Here is a 14103-nt window from a genome sequence, read left to right as displayed (position 1 = left end):
ACAGTCATCCTGCCGTAAAGACAAAACAGTCTTAATGTCCCTACATATCTTCATTCATGCGGACTACATAAAACCCCTTCTGACCTGCCTGCTGAACTCATTGGCTATTTAAAGCAAGAGTTCACCTGGAAATTAAAGGTTGGTCATTTACTCACTGGTCGTCCCAAACCTTTATGACTTTCTTTCTACTGCATGTGGATGAACAGAGATTTTTTCATATATGTCATTTTATGAATTCTCATTTTTGGTTGAACGATTTTTTATATATGCCTGTAAAGACACATAGATTCATGCATCATTATGGACATTCTTAACCCTATATGTGTCAGTCTTTTACAGTGTTAAGAGCATCAATCTCTGCATCTTCTAACTTTGACAAGGACAGTAAGAGCAGGGGCAGAAGAGAGTTTTTCTCTTCTGACCTCTCTGACCACGTCCTGTTTGGGTTATCATGGGACTAATTCTTGGTTGTCAGCATTTGCATCACGGTTGTGTCCGTGGTCGGGGGTGCAGGGCATGTAACTTGTTTCTCAAGGCCAATCGACAAGCTACGGCCAAATGCCATCCCTCTTCCTCATCTCCCTCCTCCTCTGCTTTGTAGATGAGCCTTTCTCATATCTGACCTTCACAACTACAGCCTTCCTCAAGGCTGAGGCTCTCAGCTCCCAATTCCAGCTCCTAGTATTTGTAATATATATAATGTATTACTGTACTGTCAAGTGTGTGTAATGGAGCACGTGCAGGTTTAATCGTGTATTGTGTAAACTGTGTGGAAGGGAGTGGCTAAGTATAGACTTTAATTAAGTGCTTTTGTATTTTGTCTTTTGTTTTCATGCTCCAGATCACGCTATGCAAAACTTAAAGTACTTACCAGATCATTTGAATTATATATATATATTGTGTGTGTGTGTTGTCAGCTTCAGAAACATCAGTGTGTACTCCTAAAGCAGATGAAACGCTCTTGAAAGCGAGTTTAAACAGGTTTAGTGGGTTCAGCTTGTGGTGGGAGCTGCAGGTCGCAGGGGTCTCAGCCACAGCTGTTCCTCCACTGGTCCTTATCTGTCATAACACAAAATTATTATTAAAAAAAAAAGCAGCCTTTGCTTTGATTTAAATATCTGCACAGTTTTAAAGCTCCAGTGCTAATTCTTCAGAGCAGAAAATCTTGAAGTCTTTTGAAGTAAAACAAATTTAAGAGATGATGAAATGTTTTTTTCCCACTGAAATCTAATTAAATTTATTTATTTATTTATTGTATATTTGAATATAATTGAAGGATTGGGGGTTGGGGTAAGAAATCTTTTATGCTCACCAAGGCTGTGTTTCAAAATGTTAAAATAATAATTTAATATCATTTAAAATATTTGTTTTCTATGTTAATATATTTTCAAATGCAATTTATTCCTGTGATTCAAAGCTGAATTTTCAACATCATCACTCTAGTCTTCAGTGTCAAATGATCAATCTGATGTGTTGATTTGGTGCATTTCTTAGTTTTGTCATAATATTTTTGTGGAAACCATAATATGTAGTTAGGTCCATATATATTTGGACACAGGCACAATTTGTATTATTTCAGCTGCAGACCAAAACATATTCAAGGTACATTTATCGAATGAATATGCTTAAAGTGCAGACTCTGAGCTTCTGGAAAAGCATTCTTTGGACCACTGAAATTAAGAACAACCTGTACCAGAATGATGGGAAGAAAAAAGTATGAAGAAGGTTTGGAACAGCTAAAGATCCAAAGTATACAACATCATCTGTGAAACAAAGTGAAGCAGTGTGATGGCATGAGCATGCATGGATTCCAGTGGCACTGGGTTACTGGTGTTTAGTGACATGACAGAGGACAGAAGCAGTTGGATAAATTCTGAAGTGTTCATGGATATACTCTCTGCCCAGATTCAGCCAAATGCTGATTGGGCGGCATTTCATAGTACAAATGGATGATGACTCAAAACATACAGCAAAAGCTACTCTTTTTCTTCTTCTTCTTCTTCTTCTTCTTCTGGTCTTGAGTCTATGGCAGTCTAATTTGGCACACTGATAAAGGACAGTCAGAACAGTCACCATAGCAAATTTGAGTCTCTAACTCAAACTATCTAGTGCCAACACTTGTCTAAATTTTCACACGTTTTTGCTAATAACTTTTGAACTATAAGGCACAGAAGGAAAATTATTATCAGTCGAAGGAAGACCAAAATGCAAAAATCACTAGGTTTATTATTTTCTTGCTATTTTTATTTGTTCAAAAAAAAAACTACTTTTTCAAACTCGTCCTAGACGGTTTGTCTGATTCTCACAAAGATTGGCTCGGATCATCTTCAGACCATGCTGGCAAAAAGTTATGGAATTCAAGTTGATTAATCAAACCATGCTTGAATAACGTGAAAACTAATTTGATGCAAAAATAGATCTAGGCTGTATCTCTGCAACAGTTTGGTGTATTGAGACCAAACTTGGTGTGTGTTATAATAAAAATTACATGAGACTACCTGCAGTGTTCAGGCACTGTGCCACCTAGTGGTCAGGTGAAAAATTCATATTTTTTCCTTATAACTTCTGAATGGTTTGGCCAAAAATCGAATGATAAACAATTTTCCAATTTAGAATTTTGTATTTATATTTATTTTACGAATGCATTGATGTATTGTTATGAAAGTTGGTTTGCACCATGCCCTGATGGTACTCAAAAAGTTTGGGGCCAAAAGTAATAATGAAATTTCTATAAGTGCTAATAACTTTTTTTTTTACACTAGCCTATTGTAATGAAACTGATTTGGATAGATTCCTAGGATTATTCCGAGAACATCAATAACAATTTTTCCACAATTGGATGAACTTACTGTCCACCATTTTGATTCATGTTGAAAACCTACTTTTTCGAACTAATCCTAGACGGTTAGTCAGATTTTCACCAAATTTGACTCAGATCATCTGGCCAAAAATTATGTGTTTCGTGTCGATATACGAAACAGTTTTCGTTTACTGCATCAAAAAATTAGCTGGAAAGATACTAATCTGCACTAAACTGAGGCTGTATCTCAGCAAAGCTTTGACATATTTACACCAAACGTTGTATGTGCCATTGTCACCTCACACTGACCAGGCCACATAATTTTGGTAACAGCGCCACCTATTGGTCAAGAGTGATAAATCATTCACTAACCATTTATTATGAAATTTCCAAATTGCTAATTTTTTTTTTGATTGCATTAGCCTATTATAATGAAACTGATCTAAAAATTAGTTTATTCTTTCTTTGGGTCATGCTGACAACATAGATACCAATTATGCCATTGTGGGCTAAACTTCCTGTCTGCCATTTTGATTTATGTTGAAAACCTGCTTTTCCAAACTCCTCCTCGACCGTTGGTCCAATTTTCACCTAAATCGAATCAGATCACCAACAGACACTGCTGACAAAAAGTTATGGATTTCATGTTGATAAACAAAACTGTTAATGTATAGGAATACAACAAATATAAGGCATAATGCTATGTCTGAGTCTGTATCTATGCAAAGCTTTGCCACATTGACACCAAATCTGTGTGTGTGCCATTGTTACCTCACACAGAACACCACATCGATTTGATAACAGCGCCACCTACTGGTCAAAAAAATCATATTCAGAGAAGTAGTGTTTGATTTTTCAGCCACTTTGCTTCAAGTCATCCTAAACTTGTTTTAGTTACTCATTGCAGTTGCCAAGCTTAGGTCCTCATTTTGCATTTGGAGTGCTTGGCCTCTTAATTACTGCTTGCAGCTATGTTTTATGATTACAATTATTCACTCAATTAAATTTAAGCCCCTAAAATGAGGGAACTGTGTGTAAAAATGGTCTTAATTCTTAAGCATTTGACGTTATATTTTCAACCCCTTGAAATGAAAATTTAAGTTTGCACTTCAATTTAATCTCGATTGTTTCATTTGAATTATATTCTGTTGGCATAAAATATTTTATATAAATATATGTATTTTATATGTATTTTATGTATGTAAATATATTCAGTTATTTATTCAGGACTCTTTGATGCAAGAAGATTATTTATTTGAAATATAAATATTTTTGTAAGAATATATCAAAGTCTTCACTTTTACTTAATATCTAAATAATACATACATCTTTATGTAATACGTATCATCTTCATCTAAAGAAATTACTGTTGAACAGTAGTGTATAAATTATTTTCACTGTATAAATATAAAGTGGTGAAATTATGAAGTAAAAAGTCATCTTAAGTATTATTTTCACATCTTAAATATTATTTTTAAAATACAAGTACAAAAGTAAAACCCAAAGAGTTATGGTAACTGATTATTATCAAAACAGATTGCCTCAATGTAGGTATAGAAACCAATAAACTGTCACACACACACACACACACACACACACACACACACACATACACACAAAGTACTGCTAATTTTCTGAAATTAAAATACAATGCAATATTAAAAATACAAGTAAAACATATGTAAAACAAAAATCAATACAGAAAATTTCTTCAACATAAATACTGTACATTGTACCTTATTTTTTATGGCTTTTTTTATTGTAAATGTATTTCATTTAAGTTTACTAAAAGTATATTGCTTAAAATATGAATGAATTATTTCGTTGATTAAACTTAACTGTTAATTAAAGCTAAATTAAAATAATTTAATTTTTGACACTTTTGACACGCATTGACACTACTCTTTTAAAGTTACCTTCCACAAACATGTGCTACCACAACAAAACAAAGCAGTCTGAGTTCTGTTAACTACAATCAGTTTCTGAGTTCACATAACTTTTTTATTAAGTGCAATTAACTTTTACTAATGTTTGAGTGCAGTGACCTCATTTAAATGAATTTCATTTAATAAATCTGACTGTACAGTGCATTTAACTTGAACAAAGCATGCCTTTTCAAGGTTAAATATATATTAATTTTAAAAAGAAACAAAACCAACTGAGGGTAATGACCTTGTAGGTGTAAGGGTGATAACATTTTCTTTTCTATGTATAATTTTCACATAATAACTCCTGCATGTTGGTTACACACTAAATCATGGAGGGCAAAATATTTTTAAATTGGTTATTTTCCAAAGAAACAATAAAAGACTGAGTCAAAATACTTCTTTCAAAGAGGTTATCCAAACCATTGTACGTATGAAACAAATTTTATATATAACTTAAAGGGATAGTTCACCCAGATAGCAAATTTATGTAATTAATAACTTACCCTGATGTTGTTTCAAACCCGTAAGACCTCCGTTTATCTTTGAAACACAGTTTAAGGTATTATAGATTATAGTCAGAGAGCTCTCAGTCCCTCCATTGAAGCTGTGTGTACGGTATACTGTCCATGTCCAGAAAGGTAAGAAAAACATCATCAAAGTAGTCCATGTGACATCAGAGGGTCAGTTAGAATTTTTTGAAGCATCGAAAATACATTTTGGTCCAAAAATAGCAAAAACGACGACTTTATTCAGCATTGTCTTCTCTTCCGTCTGTTGTGAGAGAGAGTTCAAAACAAAGCAGTCTGGATATCCGGTTCATGAACGAATCATTCAGTTCACCAAATCGAACTGAATCATTTTAAATGGTTCACATCTCTAATACGCATTAATCCACAAATGACTTAAGCTGTTAACTTTTTTAATGTGGCTGACACTCCCTCTGAGTTCAAACAAACCAATATCCCGGAGTAATGCATTTACTCAAACAGTACACTGACTGAACTGCTGTGAAGAGAGAACTGAAGATAAACACCGAGCCGAGCCAGATAACGAACAATAGACTGACTCGTTCACGAGTGAAGAACCGGTTGCATCGGTTTTTCGGATCACCAGTAGTTCTTTCGGACAGTTCGATTCAATAAACCGGTTGAAGAAAACTGTTCACCGGTTCTTTTGCGCTCGACGTATAATGGCGTCATTTGCGATGATTGCCCTTGATTCAAGCCTTCGGTTTACCCGCGCTCATAACACTAGCACAGAATCAGTTCAGAATCAATCACCAAAAGAATCAGTTCAGTTCAGACGCCCTGTGTGTCGGTCTGCTTCACGCTGAATCACACATGCGCAGTATCATCAGCTCCTCGATTCTCGAATCGGACGTGTCTGACAGAAACGAGTCAGTCTTTTGTTCGTTATCTGGCTCGGCTCGGTGTTCATCTTCAGTTCTCTCTTCACAGCAGTTCAGTCAGTGTACTGTTTGAGTAAATGAATTACTCCAGGATATTGGTTTGTTTGAAATCAGAGGGAGTGTCAGCCACATTAAAAAAGTTAACAGCTTAAGTCATTTGTGGATTAATGCGTATTAGAGATGCGAACCGTTTAAAACGATTCAGTTCGATTTGGGGAACTGAATGATTCGTTCGCGAACCGGATATCCAGACTGCTTTGATTTGAACTCTTTCACAACAGACACGGAAGAGAAGACAATGCTGAATAAAGTCGTAGTTTTTGCTATTTTTGGACCAAAATGTATTTTCGATGCTTCAAAATATTCTAACTGACCCTCTGATGTCACATGGACTACTTTGATTATGTTTTTCTTACTTTTCTGGACATGGACAGTATACCGTTCACACAGCTTCAATGGAGGGACTGAGAGCTCTCGGACTAAATCTAAAATATCTTAAACTGTGTTCTGAAGATGAACGGAGGTCTTACTGGTTTGAAACAACATGAGGGTAAGTTATTAATTACATAAATTTGCTATCTGGGTGAACTAACCCTTTAAGGAATGCCACATTACTGACCCAATGACAGTTTACACTTCAGCTGCATTTATAAAATGTGAAGGTATTAAACCAAGTCATTATATTTAAAGAAATTCACTTTTAAGGAAAAAAAAAATCACAAAAAGTATTTAGATCTGTCAAACCATTAGTGTCTCATGTTCGTGTCATCTGACTTCACACAACCAAACAAATCACTGCAACAAAATGGCCAAGAAGAATGTAGTTCTGAGAAAAGCTCTGGCATCATTCCTTTGATATTTTTGTGTCTAATGCAAAGAAATTCAAACCATTGTCTGTTTAAATTCTTTTTGTATAAAAATTCAGGTAAAGGAGTTTTATGACATTTATGCAATGCGAGGAGCAATGGTGAGGCATGGAGGAGATGTCAGAGGAATGTTTGCGTACAAGGTTGCATCTGTCGGAATGCATGTCAGCTTGATGAAGTGTGTGTGCGTGTGTGTGTGTGTGTTGTTCTGGTGGATATATTATGTGGGGAATGGTGAGGCTGGCTGCTATCAGTTCGGCAGTTTGGCGTGTGTCAGGGTCGAGGGGTAAGGACATGCGTGTGTGCGGCTTTTCTTCAAGCATGCCTGTGTGTGAACGGTGTGTGTGGCGCGTTAAATGGCAGGCGTTCTGCATGTGTCAGGGTTGAAGGAAATTAGATGAGAGGGGAAAAATAAGAGATATAGAGGAGGAGAGGACCACACCTGTAGCCGGCGCACTCCATGAGCGTGTCTTTAAGGACACAGCAGACGCCTGTGAGAGGCCTGTTAGATGCCAGAAAACCACAGGCCAAAAAGGATTCATCTTTTTTTGGTTTTGATTAAACTCATCCCTGGTGGAAATGAGTAGGGTTATGCTGTATATTATTGAAGTCTGTTGATTTCAGAAGTTGTATAAAAATAATTCAGGATCATTGGTAATAATAATTGATAATAATAATAACAACAACAACAATAATTAGTCATCAGTCACCTTTATTTATATAGCACTTTTAATGATACAGATTGTGTCAAAGCAACTTTACAATAAACAAATAGTAAAATAGTGTTTAAATTCTAAAATACAATGGGGGGGGGGGTACAGTTCTCCTCTGGCCAGAAGAAATTACTCGTCATCCAGTTTTTTATATTAACTATGCACTCCGTTTTTTCAAATTGGTATTTTTCACCGGTCCATGAAGAAATATAGAGCTGAGTTTCATCAGCATAACAGTTAAAGCTAACACTGTGTTTCCAGATGATATCTCCTAAGGATAACATGTAAAGTGTGAAAAGTAATGGTACTGGTACTGAGCCTTGAGGTACTCCATACTGCACTTGTGATCAATATGATACCTCTTCATTCACTGCTGTGAATTGATGGTGGTCAGATGAGTTTGATTTGAACCATTCTAATGCACTTCCATTAATGCCCACAATGTTTTCTAGTCTTTTCAAAAGAATATTGTGATCGACAGTGTCCAGTGCAGCACTAAGATTCAATACCACTAATAGAGAGATACAACCATGATCAGATGATAAGAGAAGCTCATTAGTAACTCTAATGAGAGCAGTCTCAGTACTATGATATGGTCTAAATCCTGACTGGAAATCCTCACAGATACCATTTTTTTCTAAGAAGGAATAGAATTGTGAGGATACTACCTTTTCTAGTATCTTTGACAGAAAAGGGAGATCGGTCTGTAATTAACTAGATCTTTGGGATCAAGTTGTGGTTTTTTAATGAGAGGCTTAATAACAGCAAATTTAAAGGTTTTGGGGACACATCCTAATGACAATGACAAATTAATAATAATCAGTAGAGGATCTATGACTTTTGGAAGCACCTAATTTAGGTTTATAAGTTCATAAAATGTGTTTTTTGTTGGTGATTTATTTTTTGTTAATTCAGCCACTGTATTGAATAAATACCTGCGGTTATGTTTGTTTTCTTCTAAAAGAGACAAAAAATAATTAGATCTAGCCGTTTTTAATTATTTTTTGTAGGATAGGGTATTTTCCCGCCAATGCAATACGAAATACATCTAGTTTTGTTTTCCTCCAGCAGCACTCCATTTTCCAGTCTGCTCTCTTTAGGGCACGAGTGTGCTTGTTATACCATGGTGTCAAACTGTTTTCCATAGTCTTCCTCAAAGGGTTAGTTCATCCAGAAATTACAATTTAAATTAAAATGACTCACCATGAAGTAATGTTAGGTGTATATGACTTTCTTCTTTCAGGCGAATTCAGTTGGAGTTATAAAAAAAATGGTCTTTGATCTTTCAAGCTGTTTGATGTCACTCAGCAGGTTTTTTTGCCATTGGTTCACGAGAAGTTTAATAAAAAAGCTCATCCATTACAAAAAAGTTGTAAACGAAGCAGTTCCGGGGTAATGATGTATGAGGTCAGCTTTGAGTAGGCTATGCACCACTCAGATGTGACGCACGCGGAAATGCAGTGGAGAGATCAAAACAAAACAACGGTCACTAATTAGAAGTACTAAATGAGGATTTGTAAAGAAGAATGTTGAAGGATTTCTATATAAGCCAAGAGGAGATTGGTTTTCCATCACTAAAGTAAGGAAACTTTGCTTCCTTTACTCATGGTAACAAACGCTGGTTTTCACGAGACTCACCGGTGCATGCGCAGCACTGACCTCATACATCATTCCCCCGGAACTGCTTCTGTTTTACATCACTGAGCGCAAGTTAGATTAAAGTTATTATATCATTTTGAATATGGATATTTTTCCTACAAAAACGCAAAGATTCACTAGAGAAGGCCTTTGTTCACGCCCCAGAGATGTGTGAGACACTTTTTTTTAATGGAATGTGCTTTTTATTAAACTTTTCATTAACCGATGCAGTGCAACATCTGCTAAGTGGCATCAAACAGCATGAAAGATCAAAAACGATTTTTTTTGTATAACTCTGACTGCATTCGTATGAAAGAAGAAAGTCATATACAGCTAGGATGACTTCAAGGTGAGTAATTTATGGGCTAATTTTCATTTCTGGGTAAACTAACCCTTAAAGTAGCAAGTGTGTCTAAAATGCTAGAAAATAGAGATTCCATAGTTTCTGTTAAATCATAAAGTTTTTCTGAGATGCTGAGGAATTAAGATAAATCAGGAAGATTGCTTACAAAGCAGTCTTTTGTGGTAAAAGTGATGGTTCTACCATACTTGTAACAAGGAGTAGAATTTAATTAGTAGAATTTTAGCTATCTGTAGTTTACACCAGACTAGATAATGATCTGAGATGTCATCACTTTGCTGCAGAATTTCAACACTTTTAACATCAATTCCATGTGACAGTATTAAATCTAGAGTATGATTTTGACAATGAGTAGGACCTGACAAGTGTTGTCTAATCCCAATAGAGCTCAGAATGTCTAAAAAATGCTGATCCCAATGCATTTTTATCATTGTCAACATGGATATTAAATCAATAACAAATAAGACTTTATCAGCAGTAACTCAGATAGAAAATCAGCAAATTCTTTAATAAAGTCTGTATGGTGCCCTGGTGGCCTGTATACAGTATCCAGTACAAACATCACAGGGGATTTATCATTAACATTTGTTTCTCTGGATAATGTTATATGAAGCACCATTACTTCAAACGAGTTATACTTGAAGCCTGCCCTCTGAGAAATACTGAAAATGTTGTTATAAACTGAAGCAACACCTCCGTTACCTTTTGGACGCGGCTCATGAAGGGGCAGCTGTGGCCTAATGATTAGAGAGCCAGACTAGTTAACAGAAGGTTGCCGGTTCGAGTCTCTGTGCTGGTAGGAGGGAGTTAATGAACAGCTCTCTCCTCCACCCTCAATACCCATGTTTCAAGTACCCTTGAGCGAGGCACTGAACCCCCAGTTGCTCCCCAGGCAGCTGGATATATAGCTGCCCACTGCTCCGGGTGTGTGTGTTCACTTCTCACTGCTGTGTGTGTGCACTTGGATGGGTTAAATGCAGAGCACCAATTCCGAGTATGGGTTACCATACTTGCCAAATGTCACGACTTTTACTTTATAACAGTAATCTTGGGGGGCAGACTCGTTTAAAATAATGTAATCACCTGGTTTTAGCCAGGTTTCTTATAGAGTACACATTGGTTATGATCAGTGATCATATCATTTCCAAAAAAAAGTGTTTTCGTAGAAAGGGACCTGATATTTAATAAGCCAAGTTTCAAAATTTGTTCCTCTATATTATATAAATTTTTTATTTGTTGTGTAATATCTAGGTGAAAGAGTCTCTATGTGCTGAGAATTAACTGATTTATGTGATGTAAGGCCGCTAGCAGACGGTCAATTTCATCATAAATTGTTTCTTCCCCTAAAATTAGGGCGACTAGCCAGATATATATTTTCAGAATCATTAATACAGTCTTAAATGTCTTTGAAGATTCCTTTATATATATATATATATATATATATATATATATATATATATATATATATATATATATATATATAAAGGAATCTTCAAGGACATTTAAGACTGTATTAATGATTCTGAAAATTCAGCATTGCATTACAGGAATAAATTGCATTTTACAGTATATTGTAGTGCAAAACAGTTATTACAATGTTACTGTTTTTACTGTATTTGTAAACATTTAAATGCCCCCAAAATTTTGAACAGTAGATAGATACAGTATAGATATAGATATTATTTGCTAGTATTCAACATTTTCTGCATGTACTATGAGTAATTTGGGGTTGTGGAGAGCTGTGTGATTTGCACATTTGTCAATGCAAATAAAAAAATTAATAAAAAATGCAGAAGTTTTGGACTGAACAGAAATGATATAGAAACATCATTGTAAACTACTTAAAGCAACCACCACCAACACTAAGAAATATGTTTATTCTAGCTGCACTAATTTGGCCATGAGTGTGAGTTTCTAAAGGGTTTCTATTATGTGGCATGTCAGGTCACTCATTGAGATGAATGAGAAGCAGAGAGTGAATGTGTTTGCTTGAGTGTGTAGTGTACCTACAGGCTCGCTGCAGCCTTGAAAACGTGGGGGATGAGGAGGCTTTTCTGGCACTGGATCTTACCAGCTGCGGGAGCCCAGAAATCTCATGTGTAGAGATGGTCCGCAGAGGGCCAAAGGGGGACTTAGTTTTGCTAAAAATTTTGATTCATCTGTTTAAGATACTATTCATATCCAAAGGTTGGCAGGCATGGACTTATAAGCTCCTTCTGAGGACAAAAGTGTGTTTGGCCTATGTATTACACTAATAGTGCCAACAATGAAACTGTTTTATAGGCAATTAGAACATTGTTACCGGAATCTGATATTGCTCCTAAAGCAGTATTACAGTATGTATGACGAGGATTGTTTCTATATTGAGACACACTCCGTGTCTCTTCTTGAAATGAACATCCTGTCACTGCCTTACTACTTCGGTAAATATATTTATACCGTATGTGTCCAAGGCTGCCTTTGCAATTGGCCTTGTGACTGTCAAAACGTGCACACGACATTGTTGTTTATGGACAAAGTAAATCTCTCAAACGGGCACCAACGGGAAAAGAGCACGTCTTCGTTTTAGAAACCCTTCAAGGGCAAGAAATTTCTCAAGAATACCCCAACCCCTTTCCAGAACATCTCAGTCTGTTGTGAACTATTGTTGAGGCCATTTTTTGTGCTTTCACCCCTGAAAAGGACAAAGGGTGACGTGTGTAGCATTTAAGATGGAAGATGTGACAGCTGGACGAAGGAAGTTTGAAACAGCACACACTTCATAATAATATGAATAATAATTGTGTATATTGTAGTGCAAAAAAAGTGTGAATTGTTTAAGTTTTTTTTCAAGGTGTAAGTGACTGTGCTACAGTTTGGCATGACTTGGTTTGCCTTCTTGCTTTTATAAAATAGTTCTAAACATTCATGCATTCATGCCGTCCATCTGCTAAAACCAGTCCTTGAGGAAACTTGTTACATAATAGTTATTAATACTATGCATTATTCGTAAGAAAATTAAGCAATTACATTGGGAGATTAAGGATTGACTTAGAGTCTGGATGAGGATCTCTTCAAAAACGCTTGAAGAAAAATCCCTATATATATATATATATATATATATATATATATATATATATATAAACTATATAAAATATTACCCCAAAAGGTATATTTGGACACTCAAGCCACATTTAAAAATGTATGAATGTAATTTTGTATTCAACAAAATGTCAGTATAAATGGCAGTTCTTGTCATTTTGTTAGGTCTCAAATGCTAAATGTACTCTTTTAAACAAAGACAAAGGTATTGTGACATTATGATTTTGTGATGAACTACACCTGTGGTGTCTCTGACAGGACACCTGTGTGACCTTGAGCAGAACTGAGATCTAATAAAACCTCCTTGGGATCAATTGGTTAAAAGTCCTTGGGGAAAACGTCTAAGAAAAGTTCTAGATGTTTGTTTGCAGATGCTGCTTAATCTGATATTTTCATAAATGTGATTATTTATATTTTCAGTTTAATGAAAATGCACAATAGGCCTATAACAAATGCAATTAATTGAACTTCAGAGTACCTTCTTGACTCCTTAAAGGGATAGTTACTATGGAGGTTCGGTTCAAAATATCTTATTTTGTGTTCAGCAGAAGAAAGAAACAACTTACAGTGGAAAATTATAAAAAAAATTATGATTTTCTTTTTTTTGTGTGAATTTAGTAAACACATTTAGTAAACACATTATAGTAAACATTTAGTAAACACATTATAGTAAACACATTATAGTAAACACATGTAGTAAACACATTATAGTAAACACATTACAGTAAACACATTTAGTAAAAACATCATAGTAAACACATTACAGTAAACACATTAAAATAAGTGTAGTAGGCTACTTCTTCAAAGCGCGACAAAAATTTTTTTTTTAACTATTGCACTTATGTGTGGAATGACGTGTCATTAAACCGTGTTCTCTTTAAGTAGGCTACACTTAAGTTTCATTTTATTTAATCAAAATTATTTAAAAAAAACTACACTACGAGTGCACATTCAATGCAATTACGCGCACTTTTTATTCACAAGTGGTTCCAGTATCCCACTTCTCTTAACAAATGTTCCGCTCGCCAAATCAGCATTTCTTTCCATGCAAAGCACGAGATGTGGCTCCTCGTCCTCATTGTACTCATTCACTATCAGACATTGATGTTTTAGCAGAAGACGGAGGAATGCTCGCCAAGCAAAAATAGTCTCCCCGGAGTCAAAGCATCGCGGTGAAGCGCTTCATATCAGGAACAGAACGCCAAACCCGAGCAGTGCAGCCACAGCAGCCCAGCATAACACTGCTAACCTTGACAGCGCTAACTGATACACTATCACGTCTCTCACCGCGACACAGTTTAACTGCAT

This window comes from Carassius carassius, chromosome 21 (genome assembly GCF_963082965.1).
Source record: "Carassius carassius chromosome 21, fCarCar2.1, whole genome shotgun sequence".
Classification (NCBI taxonomy): Eukaryota; Metazoa; Chordata; class Actinopteri; order Cypriniformes; family Cyprinidae; genus Carassius; species Carassius carassius.
The sequence above is the reverse complement of the archived record's forward strand: the minus strand, read 5'-3'. Positions refer to the sequence as shown.